The 21,488-nt window shown below is 35.0% G+C and overlaps 1 long non-coding RNA gene across 1 annotated transcript in view; it reads left to right on the forward strand.

Annotated features, from left to right (window-relative positions):
* Window positions 1-13,663, forward strand: part of LOC147581755 (uncharacterized) — a 191,754-nt gene extending 178,091 nt beyond the window's left edge. Inside the window, exon 5 of the long non-coding RNA XR_015250222.1 lies at window positions 13,532-13,663. This is a non-coding gene — a long non-coding RNA (uncharacterized LOC147581755). The remainder of the gene's footprint in view (window positions 1-13,531) is intronic.
* The last annotated feature ends 7,825 nt before the right edge of the window (window positions 13,664-21,488 follow it).

A 21,488-nucleotide genomic window follows, 5' to 3' on the forward strand; every position in this document is an offset into this window, starting at 1 on the left:
TATTTATAAAATCAATTGCTAAAAATTCCTTTAAAATCTCAAAATATACAAAGTGTCTGGGCATTATTTCATTTAATTGTCTAATTTATTGTGATAATTGAGGACAAAATCTGTGGAACACTGGTGTGTGTTGTGTTCTACCATCATCAACTAAACATGCCACAACTGGAAATAAAGTGAAAGCTAGTTTTGAAAAAACTATCTGTCATCTCAGGCACAAAAGAAAATGGGGTGAATACATAGGAAAAGAAGCTAAACTTAAATGTAATTCAATTTTATTTTATCTATAGTTGTCTATCTATCATCTACCCATTTACTAATCTCTTCCCCACCCTCTCCCGGTCTTTTGTTAGAAATTTAAAACTCCAGATATTTCAACTAGCATGATTTAGGCATGTGTGTGCGTGAAGTGGTTGATGTAGATAATTAGTCTTCCAAAATCATTTATTTTCTGTAGTAAACTGAAGAAATTATATTTAAACTTCTTTGTGGGTGTACATTTATAAAGATTGCAAGGTTACAGCTCACTGCCACTTGCATTTGCTTAGTAATGCTCACGATTTAGGATAGAAACTCCATCTGTTTTAGTATGTCAAGGGCATAGACAAATGCAAGCGTTTATAAATTAAAAGAAGAAATGAGAGCCAGAAGTCTGGGAAATTGTAGAAAGATTAATAATATCATTGGAAATCCAATTTGCCTGAACAGAAAATCATATTTTCTGGGAGAAATATTAATACCAGAGATGTCTAAGTGGGTTATTTAAAGATTAGATTTCAAAGCATGGGGGAGTAAGAACATAAACAAGGTCAAACAAATAAGGACTAATATTGTAGAAACTTGAGATCTTACTGAGGATTGATTGCCACCTATTTAAATACCTTTTGATGGTGGTAAAATACAAAAATTGGAAAGCATTTGTGGAGATCATTAAGTACATTTTGTTCAAATTAGGCCAGAGATGTTTAAGATACCATATGGTGTCAGATAATGGGCAAGTATTAGAATAGAATGGTATGTGAACTTCATATACAGTTTCTCAAATCCTGGCTCTACAAGAATGACAGTGGAGGACTTCATTGCTACAGAAAAGACAAATGAATACAACCATCTACCATTTCGTGGGATTTCATTCTTCTTAAAATGTTAGCATATTTTCAGGAAAATTTATGGAGATATTAGATGAAATCTGTCTCAATGTTCCCATATATTGTAAATATATAAATATGGCATCAACATTCATGTTAAGACAACTCTGCAGCAAATTTTAAACACTGGGCACATTATGTTTTTCTTTTTATAACTTCTAAGTTGTTAAAGAAACTCCATCTCTGCTCAAATATATATTTTCAGGAACTGTGTTCATGATCAGCTTATTTTAAATGTAAGGTGGAACTTCATTTTGTAAGTATTAGTGTGATCTTTCATTTTTCTGATCAGTATCATCTAAGTATACCAAAACAATTCATGAGACCTTGTTGAAAAGTTATCCAGAAGATCCTCTGCTTTCAAATCTGCTCAAAAATAGAATGGTAAAGATACTATTCCATAGATAAACAGCATGGAGGGCTGGTTTTTCTACCATACCTTAGTACATATGGCATTCTTTTCCAGGAAAGTTTTTGATTATTATACCCATGCAACTTCTACCTATATTTTAAGGCCAATATCAAAACCTTTGCTAATTGCATCAGATTTAATTAGAATGAGCTTCCACTTAGTAGCTCTTATTTCTTATCCTTATTCACTCTTTTTGTGGTGGTGGTGGTGTTTTTTGAAAATTCTATTCTATTTGTAGTTTAGTATATTTGGATTTTTTTGTCTCTTTACCTAGATTTTAAACTCCTTGTATCTAAGAACTAAGTTTTTACATTGTATTTTTCTTTATAGCTTCCAATAGCTAGAGTCAATTGATTAGCTATCAGGTTTTTAGGTTTTATTTTTTTATTAAAAAAATTTTAACATTTTTATTTATTTTTGACAGACACAGAGAGACAGAGCACAAGTGGGGGAGGGGCAGAGAGAGAGGGAGACACAGAATCCGAAGCAGGCTCCAGGATCTGAACTGTCAGCACAGAGCCCGATGCGGGGCTCGAACTCACAAACTGTGAGATCATAACCTGAGCTGAAGTCGGACGCTCAACCGACTGAGCCACCCAGGCGCCCCAAGGTTTTTAATTAATATTTGTTAAAAAATTAAGGCTTTGTATCAACAGGTATGTGTGAGGGGATAATGAACTGCATGTGATTAGTTTTGCTAGTATGGAGAAAATGAAATAAGATATTGCAATTACAAAATAGCATTTTTAGTATAGTTGATGCATAATGTTACATTTGTTTCAGATGTACAACAAAATGATTAATCTACACTGCATTAATCTGTCACCAAACAAGGCTATTCCAATGCAACTGACTATATTCCTTATGCTGTACTTTTTATTCCTATGATTTATTCGTTCCATAACTGGAAGCCTGTATTTCCCACTCCATTTCACCCATTTGGCCCACCTACCTCCCCACTCCCTTTGACAACCATCAGTTTGTTCTCTGTATTTACAAGTCCTACTCTGCTCTTTATTTGTTTATTCATTTGTTTTTTAGATTCCATATACAAGTGAAATCATACGGTATTTGTCTCTCTCTTATTTCACTTAGCATAATCCTATAGGTCCATCCATATTGTTGCAAATGGCAAGATCTCATCGCTTTTCATAGCTGAATAATAGTCGTGTGTGTGTGTGTGTGTGTGTGTGTGTGTGTGTGTGATCTCTTCTTTATCCATTTATCTATTGGTGGATATTTGGATTCCTTCCATAACTTGGCTATTCTAAATAATACTGCAATAAACATGGGGGGGGTGCATATATATGTTTGAATCAATGTTTGTTTTCTTTGGGTAAATACCCAGTAGTGGAATTATTGAATCATATGGTGGTTCTATTTTAGGTTTTTGAGGAATCTCCATACTGTTTTGCACAATGGTTGCACCAATTTACATTCCTACCAGCAGAGCACAATGGTTCCTTTTTCTCCACATCCATGCCACCCCTTGTTATTTCTTGCCATTTTGATTCCGGCCATTCTTACAGGTATAAGGTGATCATTCATTGTGGTTTTGATTTGCAAAATAAAAACATAAAAAAATAAAAGCACGTTTTTATGAGGATTTAATAAATGTAGTAATTAAGGAAATGTAGTAATTAAGGAGAGTTACCAGTAAAATGATTTCCAGAGTGTTTTGGGGTTTGGAACCTGGAAGAATAGTGATATTGCTAACTTAAATGATTTGTGGATGAAAATTATTTTATTATTTTTGTCTGTTGAGTTTTTGGTGCATCAGAAGGATCAGAATTGATTTTAAGGTTAGTAATCACCAGCAAGAAGGACATGTTAAAGTTTATATTAAGTCACAGCAACATGTGGAGAGAAATGAGAGATAAAAGCTACTGGAAAGGATTATGAAGCTCGCCTATGGTATGAGGCCAGGTTCCAATCTCCTCATTTGAGATCTCATTCTTTTTATTAAAATAGTTGTAAAGTCATCTACTGAGAATCCACAATACCATCATGAGAATATGAAGAAATGAGAGATTATGACAATCATTTATATTACAAATATGAAGCTTAATTAGAAATACTAGATACAAAACACTACCATCATCAACACAGTATTATTAAAATTAACATTTATTGCCTGTCATTCTGCTAAGATTTATTTTATTTCATTCTCGCAGTGTAATCAAGTAGGTATTGTTGTTTTCCCCATTTTATAGATGACACGACTAGGAAACAGACTACTGGAGAAATTGTCAAATGTCTCACAAAAAGCAAGGGATAAATTTTTTATTTGAATTTCAGTTAAACTCATGCTTTCACTTTTAATATCCATAAAATATTGATATAACACAGTTTACAAATATTATCAGTTTTTTTCCCACATTTTAACTGTTTTTTACTCTGTACCCTAAATTGTGAAGGTTGATTATTATTTCCTGCAACCAAAAAAGATAAGTTAAATAAATATAGATGTTCCACCTCTCCCTCCCTCCCACCCTCTCCCTCTCCCTCTCCCTGTTTCTCTCTCTCTCTCTCTCTCTCTCTCTCTTTTTCTACCCCTGTCCCTCTCCCTCTCTCCTAATCTCTCGAATGGCATAAAAGGAAAGGAAATTAGGTAAAAGTGTTTAAAATCACAGTGCAAATGTCTCTTTGGGAATACATAAACAACATTATAGGTATACTTTGATTATTTACCTTAGACATTCCATTGAACACAAGAAAATTTTACGTATATTATATGTGTTTCTGTGACATGTCTTCTTGACTAAGAAGTAAAAATGTAAGAAATAAATGAATGCTACTTTAATATTTATATCTAGGCAGAGAGAAGTCTATATTTAACAGCACAGTGTAATTTAACTGTTCTATCAGAGATGCTAGTGATGTAGAAACTTCTGAAGTTTTATTTTTACTGATATTTTTGTTTGTTTGTTTCTTTTGCTCTGGTCTATGCACATGAACTTGCAAAAATGTTTCCTTTAGATGATACAACGGGTTGATCCATTTCTTCTTCTTGTAACTTGTGTTAGGGTTTAGTACTTGAAAGATTGTAGTTTATAAGGGTTAAGAGTGCAGGTTTTGGAGACAAATTGAATGGGTTGGAATTTCATCAGCATCATTTACTTAGAAAACCTGAAGAAAATGTCTTAGCTTCTACTACCTTAGTTTCCTCACTTTTAGTTTTTAATGTTTTATTCTATTTTTTAATTTATTTATCTGAGAGAGAGACAGAGAGAGAGAGAGAGAGAGAGAGAGAGAGAGATTGAGACAGAGAGAGAGGGTGACAGAGAATCCCAAGCAGGCTTCTCGCCGTAAGCACAGAGCCCAACTTGGGGCTCAAACTCATGAACTGTGAGATCATGACCTGATAATGATACTACTTACTCTACACATTGCTATAAGGATTAAGTGAGCTAATATAGGTGTTATACGTAGTGTCTGGCAGATACTAAGCTTTAAATAATCAAAGGAATATTTGGTCATGAATAATGGATGTGATCAAAATAGAAAATAATGCTATACTAAAGGTCCTGAATAGTACGTCGCAATAAAGCAGTCCTTTATCCCAGCTTTGGTAAATCTCCTATGGACTGAGATTCTTTCTTATTACTACATCAAAATGTTCTGTTTGCTTTCTGCTGGCATACACGCCCAAGTGATAGATATGCTGTGCTTTGCAAGCCACACAAAGTGGTATAACCTTTCTCATGAACCAGATTCCTAGGGAGGAGGGGCCAGCCAACTTGACATATGTTAATGAGTCGCAGCAAAATAAAATTTAGGCCTTGAAGAGGAGTCTCTATTTTTCTCAGGATTTCAGTCACAGTGGCAGATGCTAATTTATACACAAGTCTCACGTTCTGATGCCATGAGATTTTATTTCAGGAAGATAGGAGGGTGTTGAAAGGGTAGGTCATCTTTCAGTGTGGGAATCAGCACCCATGTTGCATTCTGTGAATTGTATGCAAGAATATGGTATTTGCTGGTCTTTCCCATCGTAAAGCACCTAATAGGATAAACAAATAGTATTTGTTGATTTGAATTCATCTTTGTATACTGTATCTAATCTTAAAAGGAATAACGAAATGCTATTATACTTTTAGAAACACTTAAGGTAGCGGAAACAATTCCAGACTAGGGACACCTGAGATAATGACACGAAGAAGGAAAGATCTTTCTTGTATAGATTAACAAAATAACAGGTAATTTTTTTTTCTTCTGGAATCTTTTTGGTTTTTCTTACATTCTTGTTATTTCTCTTCCAGTATATGAGGGTGAGGCCAAACCACGAGTGAAGAACTTGTCTGAGTTCATTGGAGAGCCGTAGTTCTGTCGACACACTGTTGTGCTTGTTTTAGAAAAGTTGATGGTATGCAAGGATGGCAGTGAGTGAAAAAGTGATGTGCAGAGACCTCTAGAGACTGGAACGCTTAACTACACTTAATACTCTGCAGATATGGTTCAATGCTATACAGTAATTGAATTACTTGGGGAGCTATAACACAGCTATAAAGAGAACAAGGTACTCTTCTATTCCTAGTGATGTGGTTAAAATCATTGTTCTCCAAAGCCTTATGCTTTTGGCTATTTTCCCCTTAATGAGTTAATTAAGGTAAAATATGCTTTGCATTTGCTCTACTGTAAAAACAATGATTAAACAACAGATGCTCATACCCCCCCAAAATATAAATTATCAATGTGTGCAGAATATTTATTTTTAGAAAAACATAGTCAGCATTTACCTGCTGCCATGACATGAGGGTATTTTATTTACCTCACCGTTTATTTGTTTTGAAAAAAAAAAAAAAAACTGGTGTGACTCACATTTATTTTCCTTTCCTGATGTATTGGACTGTCCCTTTTCATACCTTTGACTTTGGCTGGAAAATTTCTTTAAATGCCTATTACTAGTCCTATAAAATTTATTAAAATGAAAATTCCAGGTTACAATATTATAAACATACTGTATAATCAGTTGTGTCCTCATGTTAACTGTTTTTCCTCTGTAGAGTAAGTTGTGAATGGTGGCTATTTCTTATTACAAAGAAATAGATCAGTTAAACAAGTATAGCTTCTCCATAGTTCATTCTCATTCTGTCTCTCTCTTCCTCCCTCCCTCAATCTCTCTCTCCCCTCTCCCAGCAGATTTCTGTGTACTAGTGTATTAGTTATAGTCCAAAAAATCAGAATCAGTAGGAAATGTATGTGTGTGTCTAAATGCATCACACACACACACACACACACACACACACACACACGTGTGTGTGTCTGTGCTCATGTGTGAGAGAATAAGTGAGAGACTGATCGATTGACTAATTAATTTTAAGGGATTGGCTTACTTTATTATGGGACTAGCATGTCCAAAGTTTGTTGGACAGACTGACAGACTGAAGACCCAGGAAAGAGTTGATGCTTTAATCTCTAATCCAAAAGCAGTCTGGAGACAGAATTCCTTTTTCTCTTAAATCTTTAAGTCTTTCTTCTCTAAAGACATTCAATTGATTAGATAAGAACTGTCCACATTATGGAAGGCAATATGCTTTATATAAAGTGTGCCAATTACTTACATCTAAAAATATCCTTCCAGCAACATCTAGCCTGGTATTTGACAGGTATTAAGTTGACACATAAAACTGACCATCATACTGGGTAATTCTATAATTATTTTATGCAATTTGACTACTCTAAATAAACCAAAACAAGCCAGAGCGGTCAAAACATGAACACAAACATACACACAGACACATACAATTGTGTAATGAGTAGTGATTTTTTAGTTTATTTGTCTTATAAATTCTATATAATTACAATAAAATGTTTCTCACGATGAAGTGCAGAATTGAGGAAATATCTTACAGTTAAAGTTTGCCGGTACTTGATGCTCAGTCTACCCCAGTGAAAATATTCTCTTACAACTGATTTCACTAAAAATAAATCAGAATTTAAAATTCAATTATTGTTATAATTCATACACAAGTGCTGGTTTTTGAAACAAGACATTTTTCATTGGTTACCGTTTCCCCCCACCCTGTGGAAATGTAGATTGAAGTATATTTCCTCTATATTTCAAATAAAGTTTGAAAGATACCAAATGGCAAATATGTCACTTATTACTGAATAGGTAAAATAAGAATAAGAAATTTGCTAACACTCTTTTTTTAAACCTAATTAATATAACAAGAATTTTTCTTATATTGATACTAAACATGGTGTCCTCTTAGAGATTAGATTTTAGTTGATAACAACTGTGGAAAATACTTAAACTATATAAAGAGGTGTCTCCAGCCACCAACATTTATTTATTTATTTATTTATTTATTTATTTATTTATTAAATGTTTTTTATTTAAGAGAGAGACAAACAGAGCATGAGCAGGGGAGGGGCAGAGAGAGAGGGAGACACAGAATCCGAAGCAGGCTCCAGGCTCTGAGCTGTCAGCACAGAGCCCGACGCGGGGCTCGAACTCACGGACTGTGAGATGGTGACCTGAGCTGAAGTCAGACGCTTAACCGACTGAGCCACCCAGGCGCCCCTACCGACATATATTTAAATATGAGCATAATATAGAATACTCACTGACTTGGCTTTTAAAGTTTGTTAACACTATTTGTAAATCAAAGTATAGCATATTTCTAGAGTACTTTCATTAGCATTCGCTTTTGGAGGGGCATTTACATTCTCTTCATATGAAATGAATAGGATATGACTGCTGAGTCATTTGGCTAATTAAAAATTATTTTTTCATACACAGGAAGTAGTTTATACAAGGTCATAGCAATTTAATGGCACAACCAGAGATAAAATCTACTTTCACTAGTTTCCAATACAATGCTATATAATCACTTGAAATTTACTAAATAAGGATCAGGTAACTGGGGAAAAAAGTTTATATAATTTAATTTCACAAAGACTTAAGAAAATGGCAATATAATCTTTAACTATATATTGTTGACACTAATATATTATAATCTATATAGATATTTTATACAGCTTATTTAATATATCTAGAAAAACCCATAAGATAAACATCTGAACAACAGTTCTGTGTTTCATTTTGTTTAAAAACAATGTAGATTAGTTAAAGGGTGAATTGGATTCATGATATATGGTTAATAGTCTGAGTTTTCTTTCTTTCTGAATCTAAATGTAGTAATATCTGAATGAGAAGTACTTAAATGGAAAATAAGCAGGAAATCAGCATTAGATGGCTGGATGAATCTGAATACACAAAAATGTTAATTTAGAAACTAAAACAAAAAAATACATAGAAGAGAGCACAGTGAAGATAAAAGCAATAATAAAAATTATTGAGGCACTACAATTTGTCAACGTGACAAAGTAGATGATCAGGAAATAGACCAGTTGTGAGGGATTAGGATCCAACAAAATGACAATAACAAAAACAGCTTTCTCTTTCATACAAAAATAAGATGTATTAAATTAGCTATGGAGTATATGCCCAGAGTAACTGATAACTGGAATAAAGAATCATCAGGAGAAACAGTTTGCAATAATCACATGTTTTATGATAACTTAAATCTGTTTGGCATTGCTCAGGCAAAAAATACTGAATTTGAAAGAGTTCATCTTGATATAAATTCAGACAAAGGTATAAATGATAAAGAAAAATTCATTTCTGAAATCAGACACATGAGAGAACACAAAGAGGTCTTCCAAGGAATGAGGGAACTAACAGGTGGTTCCTGATGGTGGAAATAAGAAAAACTTTCTTTACTAACCATGTTGCTTAAGCTTTCCCTTCCTCAGAGTGACATGCTGCTCCCTTTCAGGGAAGATCCTCAGATGTCTTATCTGCATTCAAACAATTTGTTTGATTTTCGTATCTGGTACAGAGGGGAAAAAATTTAAAAAAAAAAGAAGCAGGAAGAAATTTATTTTGAGAGATATTAGCCAGATTCTAAGTACACACATATACATATTTTGGAGAAATCGTAACTATGGTTCTCATATGCTGACATCTCCAGAAAATTCCCATCCTGCTGGAAACACACAGAACAATTCTCACCCTCCAAAGTAAACATTTTTATGTGACGCCATTGACTATTTTTCACTCTTCTTGCATTACGAATTAAAGATGTAATGATGTTCCAGTTTCTATTCATTTATCAGCTTCAGAGGTATTCAGCAACTATAATGTCTAACAACCAACCAACCAAAACAAACAAAAACTAGGATAACTAAAAGGGGTGCTTCTCAAGTTATACTATCAGAAGAAAACAAGGAGGCATGATCAGGAGAATAAGGGCTATCACAAAAATAGAAAGTCATGGTTTCTTGTTGAGTTTCCAGATCTGAAGAAGTTTTGGTCCCATTATCCACTAATTTATTTATTTATTTTAAAAAATATTTTAATGTTTATTTATCTTTTTGAGAAAGATTGACAGAGTGTGAGCAGGGGAGGGGAAGAGAGATAGAGGAAGACACAGAATCTGAAGCAGGTCCAGGCTCTGAGCTGTCAGCACAGAGCCCGATGCTGGGCTCAGGCTCATGAACCCATGAACCGTGAGATCATGACCTGAGCTGAAGTCGGACACTCAACCGACTGAGCCACCCAGGCGCCCCTCATTATCCACTAATTTAAAGAGAGAATAGATTCCCAGGAGAAAGAACCTACAACACCATAGCATATATGCACAATAATGATTCCCCCAGTTGTTCCCCAAAGGTGCCTGTATTAATTTACTTGAATAAATACACACTGAATGAAAGGGACTACTCAAATATTTTGAAGACTATGGATTACAGGGTCAGAGTTGACATTGATACTCAGCTACTCCAAGAATTGTCATGACCCATTGGTTAGAGTGAGAGCATATAAGAGGCAGGTAATAAATGGAGTCCAGGTGAATCCTGGTGGCAGCATTGAATCTACAAATTACTCTGACCCCTGAATGAATAATAGGTACAGACATGCTTTGATGTTGGTACAACTCTCACATTCGTTCTTTGGCCTGTGGGGTAGGAGCTATCATAGTAGGCTAAGTGGTAGCCTTGGGAATCGACTTCTCTATCTCCAGCTAGAAGAGTAATTCATAAATAACATCACCTTTCATAATAAGGTGTATTATAGAAATTAAGGCCACCTTTAAAGACATTAAAAAAGACTGGCAAGGGTGATAATCCCTATCATGTCTCCATTTAACTTCCTAGTCTGACTCCTGCCAAAACAAGAGAGATCTTGAAAGATTTTAGACTTTATGCAAACTTTGTGATTGCAAACTCTAGGTGTAGGCTCTGTTGCAGTTACCATGTTAGATGCAGCAGTATCTTTGCTAAAGCAGGTAAATAAAACCACAAGTATATAATATGCATCCATTGAAGTGGCAAATAATCTTTTAAAATTTCTGTCTGAAAAAAGACTCTGAAATAATTGGCTTTAGTGTGAAATAGACATGGTTTGCATTAATGTTTTTGCTCCAAGGCTATGTGAAATCTCCTATTATGTCATAACATGGTTCAAAGAGGTTTGGAATCTCTGAACATCCTGTAGACTTTCACATTTGTCCACTACATTGAATACATAATATAATCAGGATGGATAAGCAGGAATTACCCAGTATTTGGAAGCCTTGAAAAGACACCACACATTTTGGTTAGTAGGAGACCCAAAGAGGACATAGGAACCTTCCATATCAGTAACTTTGTAGAGGTCTAGTTGTCAGGAGCACACTTAACTTATCATCCAAAGTAAAACTATACCATTTTCCACCAAATCATGAAGCATAACTCTTATTAAGCTTATCTGGTTTCTAGGGACAACATATTCTATCATATTGTTCTTGATCATAAACCAGGTTAGTAAAAGGCTACAAGCTTTCAGTGGGACCCAGAGTAGGAAAATTTCTGCATCAGATTCATGTTGCAAAGTCAAGAGCCCTTCAACTAGGTCCCTAGAACTTCACAGATTCTACTGTATTAGAGAGATTAGTGGTTGATAAAGTTGCCATAGGGAATCTATGACCTGCCCCAGCACAGAAATCACAATGCTTTGGAAACAATGGAATGCCACTTGAAGTAGAGAATTATACATGTTTTGAAAACAACTTCTGTTTTTCGACTAGGCTTCTTGAAATTTAGAACACTTGGTCATGGGATACAGATTTACTATGGTTCTGGGATTGTCCATCATGAAATGGGTTCTGTCAGCTCCATCAAGTCTAGGTGGGCCCAAGAATAATACATTGAAAAGTGGGAGATCTACATCTAACATTGAGTATGAGCAAGACCGGAAGGCCCGGGCAAACTGCATGTGTAGGAAGCCCAGACTCTGCATGTAATCTATCCCTATTTCCTTAGCTTATACCTACCTATGGCCAAACAAAAGGCACATCATAACCAGTTGACTGAGGAGGAAAATGATCCATCTTGTTTTATACACGAATTAGCTGAAATGTGGGAGCAAGGTAAAAATAATCAGCAACTTCACTACAAGTTCATTCAGGGTCAGCCTTGAAAGACAGAAGCAAGGGAAGTATATCCCAATGGGTAGAGATTTAGGCTGCACATGCAGTCATTCATTTAGTGTGGAAGAAGTGCTTAAAGGTTAGAATATATACTAACTCATTATTAGTAGCAGATAGTCTGGCGGGGGCCTGGAAAGAGAGAAGTTAGGTCAGAAGCAAAGTTGTTTTGTTTTTTGTTTTTTAAATATTTATTTTGGGGAGAGAGAGAAAGAGAGAGAGTGAGCATGGATGGGCAGAGAGAGAGGGAGACAGAGAATCCCAAGCAGGCTCCACACTGTCAGTGCAGAGCCAAACACTGGGCTCAATCTCACAGATAATGAAATCATGACCTGAGCCAAAATCAAGAGTCAGATGCTTACCCGACTGAGTCACCCAAGTGCTCCAGGGATACAGCTATTTAAGGCAAAGTCATGTAGATGGACATACGGGGGTAGAAAAGAAATGTGAAGATGCTTGTATATTATACTTAAATGGAGTCAGTCAGCTTTTGTCATCATCAATCCTATGTCTGACATGACATGGTAAACACATTTTAAAAAGTGGTCACAGTGGCAGATATGGAGATGATACTCAAACGTAACAGCATGGGCCCTCACCTGCCAAGACTGTTCTAGCTACTGCCACCCCAAATGTTTAGCCTTTCAGCAACAGAGAACAATACTAAAATCCTATAATAGCATCATTCTTTGAGGAGGTCAATAAGCCATTTTGTGCCAAGTTGACATTTGGGGTTACTTCCAACCTAGAAGCTCAGAAATTTATTCCAATAGGAATAGATACAATTTCCAGATATGATTTTGCCTTCTCTATACTCAGTTTTTCAACCATCACCAGTGTTTGAAGACTCATGAAGTATTTGATTCACTGGCATGGGATCCCCCATATCATTGGGTTTATCCAGAGAAGTCACTGTATAGTGAAGAATATGGTGAATTACCCCACAGTAACGGAATCCCCTGGCTTTATTTTATACCACACCAGCTGAAAGTTGCCACATCGATAGAGCATTAGGAAAGCATGCTGAAGTCACAGCTGAGTTGTCACCTCTGAAATGATTATTTAAAAGGAAAGAGTCAGGGGATTCTGGGTGGCTCAGTTGGTTGAGCGTCTGACTTTGGCTCAGGTCACGATCTCGTGGTCTGTGAGTTCAAGCCCCATGGCGGGCTCTGTGCTGACAGCTCAGAGCCTGGAGCCTGGTTTGGATTCTGTGTCTCCCTCTCTCTCTGCCCCTCCCCCGCTCATGCGCTGTCTCTCTCTCTCTGTCAAAAATAAACAAACATTAAAAAAATAGTAAAATAAATAAAAGGACAGAGAGTTATTCTTCAGGATGCAATATACTTTCTCACAAAGACCTTTATGTAGTTATTAGACCAAATAGGAAGATTATACAGGCTTCCATATTAATAATTAAAACAGTAGTAACCCTAATTATAATCAGTATAACCAGTCCTAATAACTTTCTTAACGAATTTGTCTTCTTGTCTTCACAGCATTAAAGGTCCTAGTTTCCAAAGGAGGGACTTTTCTGCCTGGAACACAACAAAATTCCGTTGAGCTGTGGCTACCGCTTGAACAGAGGCTCATTTTTGTCCATAAGCCATCAGGCACCAAGAAGAATGACCATTTTCAGGAGAAGACTTGCTAGAAATCAATGGAGTCAGGGAGAAGTATATCTGTACCCAGACAATCTGCTTGTGTACTGCTTAATATCCCTTCTCTAATTTTGATAGTAAATGTACAATTGGCATGAGGATGACATGGTGGCCAGAGTCCCAGACCCCTCAGGGATGAAGATCTGGTTCAGCCCATCAGCTAAGCCATCAGCGGTGGTAATGGAAGGTAAAGGGATAGTAGAGTAGGGCGAAAATAAGTATCACCATGCCCCTGAAATGAGCTGTCATCATGCGGAATGTGGTTCATCCTCCTTACTTGTCTAAGTTCCCTTCAAGAAGACTCAACAGTCTTAGAGAACTGCTTCCTGAATGTATACGTAGAATTGGATCTGAGTGGAGTAAACCATGGAGGACACACAGATATACTACCCAAGATCCCCCTTCAAGGAAGGGTTTGTTGCCACAGCTTCAGGGAGTGTTGGCAGCAGAAGGTGGTTAGCTACAGTCTGTTCAGGAATTACTTCAGTTGTAGAGAACCATTTTACCCTGTCATGACTGGAGGTGGTAGCCCAGATCCATCGAGTAGTGGAGGTGGGAGTATAAAGAATACCTTAATAGGGACAACTATTAAATGCTATTTCAACTTCATAACCTCTCCCCTGCCCCCATGGTACTGGCTGAAGCTGTAAGGCCTGAATCTAACTTGACTTCTTTGCCTATTTCAGCTTTTTCTTCCTTCCTTCTAGGGTCTTCCTTAACAAATATTCTAAACACGAAATTATTTCAGAATCTGCTTTGCATTGAACAAAACCTGCAACAAATCCTATTCTTTGATCCATACATTTTTGCCTCATATATTTTGAGGTTATGTTATTTAACCTCAATTTTATGAATAGTATATACTTAATGGGAATTACAAATTTTATCCTTATTAAATGGACATCTTTATTCTCTCTGGTGATTTTATCTTAAGTTGTGCTTTGGCTGAGATTAATTTTACTACCTATGCTTATTCTTGTTTATGCGTATTTATCCTTTTCTTTTTGAATACACATCTCCATTTTTTTAAATTAATTTATTTATTTTGAGAGAGACAGAGAGAGTGCCAATGGGGGAGGGGCAAAGAGAGGGGTGGGTACAAAGAATCCAAAGTAGGCTCTGTGCTGGCAACAGAGACCCCATGTAGGGCTCGAACTCACAAACCATGAGATCATGACCTGAGTCGAAGCCAGACACTTAACCAGCTAAGCCACCCAGGAGCCCCTTACCTCCATTGTTTTAGGTGTATATTTTGTAGGCAGCATATATTTAGATCTTTACAAAATCCAATGTAATAGTGCCATTTTAAAGGGGGAGTTGAATTTTTTTTTTATTTTTACAGTTGTAATTTACATACTTGATATTAGTGACTTTATAATTGTGTTTCTTAGGGCACTTGGGTGGCTCAGTCAGTTAAGTGTCTGACTTGGGCTCAGGTCATGATCTCGCAGTGTGTGGGTTGGAGCTCCGCGTTGGGCTTTGTGCTGACAGCTCAGAGCCTGGAGCCTACTTTGGATTCTCTCTCTCTGCCCCTCACCCACTTGCACTCTGTCTCTGTCTCTCTCTCTCTCCAAAAAAAAAAAAAAAAAAAAAAATAAATAAATAAATAAATAATTGTGTTTCTCTTATTTATTCCTTTTTATTCTTGGATTTATTTTTTTTTCTTCTATCTCTTGTTATGTGACTTATGTTTAAATTTTGTTCATCTTCTCCAGTGCTTTGAGAGGCATATGCCACTCTTATATTTGGCATCAGTTAACATAAAGTTTAAAGTAGGCACCTCTGCTTTTCAAAGCCTGGCAGACAATATGTGGGGAAAATAACTTCATAACCAAAAGAGCATAAGCATTATATCTCTGGTGCATTTTAATTTACACTTGATCCTAAGAAACTCATTAGAGGAAATGAGTTTTTAACAGTTCTTTCTCAGCAACATAAGGCAATGAGCAATTTAGATACACAAGAACATTTTACATTTTTGGATCCAAATTCTGTGATTTTAGAATTTTTTGTTTACATTTTAAAAATGGCTAACACTGAACTAACTCAAATGTAGTTTGATGTTGAAAGGAATTTAGTTCAGTTTGTGAGTATTTATGCAGAATCCCTCTTGAAACCAAAATAATTTCACTGAAATCAACCATAGTTTACTTAACAACACATTTAGAAAATACTGTGTATGTTTTCCCAGCAAACAAACCATTCAAAACCCACAAATTTGATGTTTCTGCTAACCTTTTCATCAAAAGCTGTTTCAAAGAAGATGTGAGAAGATTAGCAAATGATTAGTTTAAAATTTCTATTTTAGTGTAATCAAATAGTTCACATTTCTAGATTCCTTTTTTTTTTTAATAGAGCAGTATTATTTTCTTACTCAGCCCAGATGTTTTTGACAGACAGAATAGTGCAATTTGGGAAGAAGTGGCAAGGGAAGTTTATAATCCGACTACAGAGATGGAAAATTACCTCCAGTACCAAATACGTGGGGAATCTACAAAATAGAGGTGAAGTGATATGCCAAAATTCCCAGCAGTGGCATGTAAGAACTGGACATGGGGAGCACCTGAGTGTTTGCTTTGACTCTATCACGTAGTGCATTCTAATTCATTTTTGAATTAAGAATTTGAAGTTTGCAAGTATATTATACAATATAACATGTGTTTCTGGCATTATCAACTAAAGACTTATGTCTACCTATTCCATAAGTCTAGTCAATATCATTTCTGTCTTTATTTATTACTCTGAACATTACGATAATCATTTGATATGCTCTAGTCCAAGTCATTAATAACAAAAACGGTCAGACATGGAAATAATTGATTCAAAGCTATCATCAGTTATTATTTCTCTAAATTTTTATAGTATTTTATTAAAATATGTCTGATTATATGTTTTCTATTTATTTTCATATGGAAGTCAAGCATAAAGTCATGCATAGAATTATATTGAAATCTATTTTTCTGTCCCATCAATAAGTAGAAATAATTGCTACTAATAATTGCTAGTAATAATGTTAATTTTAGGGTCATTATTGACAATTCTATCCAAATCTTATTTCCTGCCAAAATGTTTTTCAACAGTTAGATGTGGAGTTCCATATTTATACACAAATCAATATATGATTTTTCAATTATTTTATTGTGGTGAAATACACTAACATAACACTTATGATCATACCATTTATAACTGTATAGTTCAGTGGTATGAAGTACATTCATATCACTCTGCGACCATCACCACCATCCATTTCCAGAACCATTTTATCTTACAAACCTAAAATGCTGTATCCATTAAGCAGCTCCCCATTCTCCAATGCCCCAGCTGATGGCCACCACCTCCACTTTCTGTCTCTGTGATTTCACTGCTCTAATTACATCATGTACGTATTTAGATCAGGCCATATTTGTCTTTTTGTGACTTGCTTATTTAACTTAGCATTTTCAAGGTTAACCCATGTTGTAGTTGAACATGAGTGCATAAATATCTTTTTTGAGACCCAGTTTTCAATCTTTTGGTATATAACCAGAAGCAGAATTGCTGGATCATATAATAATAATTCTATTTTTACTTTTTTTTTTTTTTTTGAGGACCCACCACACTGTTTTTTGCAAGGTTTTGCCATTTTACATTCCCACTAATAGTGAACAAGGATTCCAATTTTTTCACCTCATAACCAACAGATTATGTTGAAAAGACTATCCAATCCTCAATGACTGGCCTCGGCATTCCTGTCAAAAGTAATTTGACTATATACGCAAGGGTTCTTTTCTGGGATTTATTTTCTATTCCATTAGTCTATATATCTATCTTTAGGACAGTAGTATTTGTTTTGATTATTAAAGAGAACTGTCTAAGTCCTTTGCTTATTTTTGAATAGGTTATTTGTTTTTTTGCTGTGGAGTTTTAGGTGTTCTCTATTCTGAATATTAATATCTTATCAGATATATGATTTGTAAATATTTTCTCCCATTCAATGGTCTCCTTTTCATGCTGTTGATAGTGTCCGTTGATGCACAAAAGTTTTTTAATGATTATGAGGCCCAATTTCTCTAGTTTTTCTTTCGTTGAAAGTTACTTTGATATCACCTCTAAAAAATTATTGCCAAATCCAATGTTATGAGAATTTGCCTTATGTTTTCTTCTAATAATTTTATAATATTAGGTGCTACATTTAGATCATGGACTAATTTTGAGTTAGTTACTGTATATTGTGTTAGGTAATGATTCAATTTCATTGTTTTCCGTGTAGATATCCAGATTTCCCCAGATCATTTGTTGAAAAGACTAATCCTATCCCCAGTGAATCGTCTTGGCATTCTTCTCAAATATCATTTGACCATATATGTGAAAGTTTATTTCTGGGCCTCCTATTCCATCCCATTGGTCTATATGTCTATCTTTATAACAGTACTACACATTGTTTTGATTATTGCAGGTTTGTAGCAAATTTTGAAATCAGGAAGTATGAAGCTTCTAGCTTCGTTCTTTTTCAGGATGGTCTGGCAATTCAAGGTCTCTTGAGATTCCATGTGAATTATAGGATGAGTTTTTCTATCTCTGAAAAATATTTCATTGGGATTTCGATTGAGATTTTACTGATCTTTGGACAATATTGACATCTTAGCAATGTTAAGTTGTACAATGCATATACATGGCTTTTTTTTTCATTTATGTCTTTAATTTCTTTCAGTAATGTATTTTAAATTATGCATCTCTTACCTCTTTGGCTAATTCCTGTTTTATTCTCTTTAATAGTATTGTAAATGGAATTGCCTTTCTAAATTCATTCACAGAATTTAAACAAGATAAAGAATGAAAACAAGATAAAAGGACATTTTTGAGGGCCTTACAATTTTTAATAAGTTTTGACCCTACGAAGTATTTTTTTTTAATGTTTACTTAGTTGTTTTGAGAGGGGAGAGGGGCAGAGAGAGAATCCCAAACAGGCTCTGCACGTTCAATGCAAAGCCCAATGTGAGGCTCCATGTCATGAGGTGCGAGATCATGAAACTATGAAATCAAGAGTTGGATGCTTTAACCAACTGAGCCACCCAGGTGCCCCAGCCGATATATTCTTAAATTTTATTCTTTTTCTTCTTTGCATTTTCCAATAACTAACATGCTAATATATTTGTTTATTTTATTCTCCCTAACTAGAACAAGAGGTCTGCAAGGAAAGGATTTTTCTTTCATTCACTATTGCATCTCCATGGATTAGGTTCTGGGAAGATATTTTTAACGCGTGAATCTAAAACAGGTACACTTACTCAATTCAGTGTGTTTATACACACACACACACACACACACACACACACACACATATATATGTATATGTATATATATATATATATATATATATATGAAATTTAACTATTATTTTCTGTTATAAAGTTAATATTTTGTTGACAGTGGAAGAGAACCAAAATTCATAAATCATTTTTTTCTACCCTAGATTTTTTTCCATTTTATTATTATGTTTATTGAATATATTTCGCTTACATTTATGTTAAAAGAAACACTGTTTCCATGAACTAGGTTTAAATAAGGGAAAGGATGTACCAATAAAACAAGTGACACGGGTAGAGAACTTTCCCTATTTTTCTTATCATATGAAGACTGAAATGTCTAACAGGCAATTTCTCATTCAATATGGAGGATTACCACAATTTGATAAATGTCATATCCTCAGAGGTTATATAAGAGTTTTTAATAGTATGAAAATTAATTATTAATTTAAAATGTATTAAAGATTAAGAAAATGCAGTGTTTTATTCCACTTATAGAAGTAAGAGATTGTATTGTAGGTCTCTCATATCATGCAGAATTGAAATCGTGTTTATTTCTTCATTAGGCACCAAATGCTACAATTTCTTCTTTAGAAAAAGAGAAATTAAGGGAGCCTGAGTGGCTCCATCGGTTAAGTGTCTGACTCTTGATTTCAGCTCAGGTCATGATCTCATGGTTCGTGGGTTCAAAGCCCCACATCAGGCTTTGTGCTGACAGTATGCCAAGCTTGCTTGGAATTCTCTCTCTTCTCTCTCTCTGCCCTTTCCCCCATTCATGTTTGTACATCCACTCTCTCCTCTCTCTCTCTCTCTCAAAATAAATAAATACATAAAAGAAAAATGAAATTATTTGTGTTATATACAGAGGTCATATTAATAAAAACATTTTCAGAGTATACTGGGATAATTAATATGATTATCTAGCATACTGGAAAAGATTGAGACAGATTGCACTTTGATGAACATCATTGAAAGATTCACATCCAGAAACTCAATTCAAAATCAAAGTGTGAACACGCACTGAGAATGTCCTTTGAAAAGAAATATACTAAAGAATTGTGTAAGACTCATATATGGTTATTATACTGTTTTCCACCAATTGCAAAAGAATCACTATTTTATTTCATTCTCCCCTGCTGAAGCTCTATTTAATGTCTTTCAATTAAAGAAATACATAACAGTGAAAGACTAAAGAGACAGGGTACGTTCAGATTTTACATTACCCCTTACTGAGTAACATCATATTTGAACAAGTTTTTATATCTCTCCACTTGTGGGAAAACTAGCTCATGCATGTATTAGTGACAGAAAGGAAGTTGTCATACTGAGAACAAATAATTTCGTGTGAGACTCACAAAAAATAATTTATTTAATGAAGAATTTAAAGGTCACCTGTAAGTTTGAGGTTTTTGGAAACTTAAAAGTAATTGCAGTATGTAGCATTTATATTTATTTGATTATTTGAATACGTAGAAAAACCTTTATGTTGGTTGTATAGTACAAAATCACATCTACTACAAGTCAGACTCTGCTTTAGAAAAAAAATAACTAGTATAAATGATAAAAATGATTTGGAGGTTAGCAAAATAAAAATACATATACACATGGTCGATGACTTATGATGGTTCAACTTACATTTTTTTTTTTACTTTATTATGGTGAAAAAATGATACACGTTCAGTAGAAATTATCCTTCAAATTTTAAATTTTGGTATTTTTGTGGGCTAGTAACATTTGGTGCTTTCTCATGATGCTGGGCAGTGGCAATGAAGTGCAAAACCCAGCCAGCCATGTGATCATGATGGTAAGCAACCAGGACACTTAGAAGCTTCCATACCCACTATGTGTTTCACTTTCAGTATGGTATTTAACAGATTACATGAGATATTCAATACTTAATTATTTTTTTAATTTTTTAATGCTTATTTATTTTTGACAGAGAGAGAGAGAGAGAGAGCATGAGTGGGGGAGAGGCAGAGAGAGAAAGACAGAATATGAAGCAGGCTCCAGGCTCCGAGCTGTCAGCACAGAGCCCAATGGGGGGCTCGAACTCACCGACTACGAGATCATGACCTGAGCCAGGTTAGATGCTCAACGACCTGAGCCACCCAGGCGTACCAACATTTGATAAAATAAGTTTTGCATTAGATTACTTTGCCTAACTATAGGTGAATGCTAACTGTTCTAAGCACAATTTAAAGTAGATTAGGCTCAGTATGGTGTTCAATAGGTAAGATATAATAAATGCATTTTTGACTTTGGGTACTTTCACTTACTATGTATGGATTTCTTGGGATATAACCCTAATGTAAGTTGAGGAAGATCTATATACAATTTTATTTTTGGTATTTCATAGGCTCATGGAACTGAAAGGAACAATAAAGGTTACCAAATTCAAAGTTCTAAATTTTCAAATAATAATCAGAAAAGTTTACATAAATACTAGAAAATGTGCTCACTGGGGCACCTGGGTGTCTCAGTCAGTTAAGTGTCTGACTCTTGATTTTGGC

The sequence above is a fragment of the Puma concolor genome, chromosome B1, assembly GCF_028749965.1.
Source record: "Puma concolor isolate L17-30 chromosome B1, mPumCon1.1.hap2, whole genome shotgun sequence".
In the NCBI taxonomy this organism is placed as follows: Eukaryota; Metazoa; Chordata; class Mammalia; order Carnivora; family Felidae; genus Puma; species Puma concolor.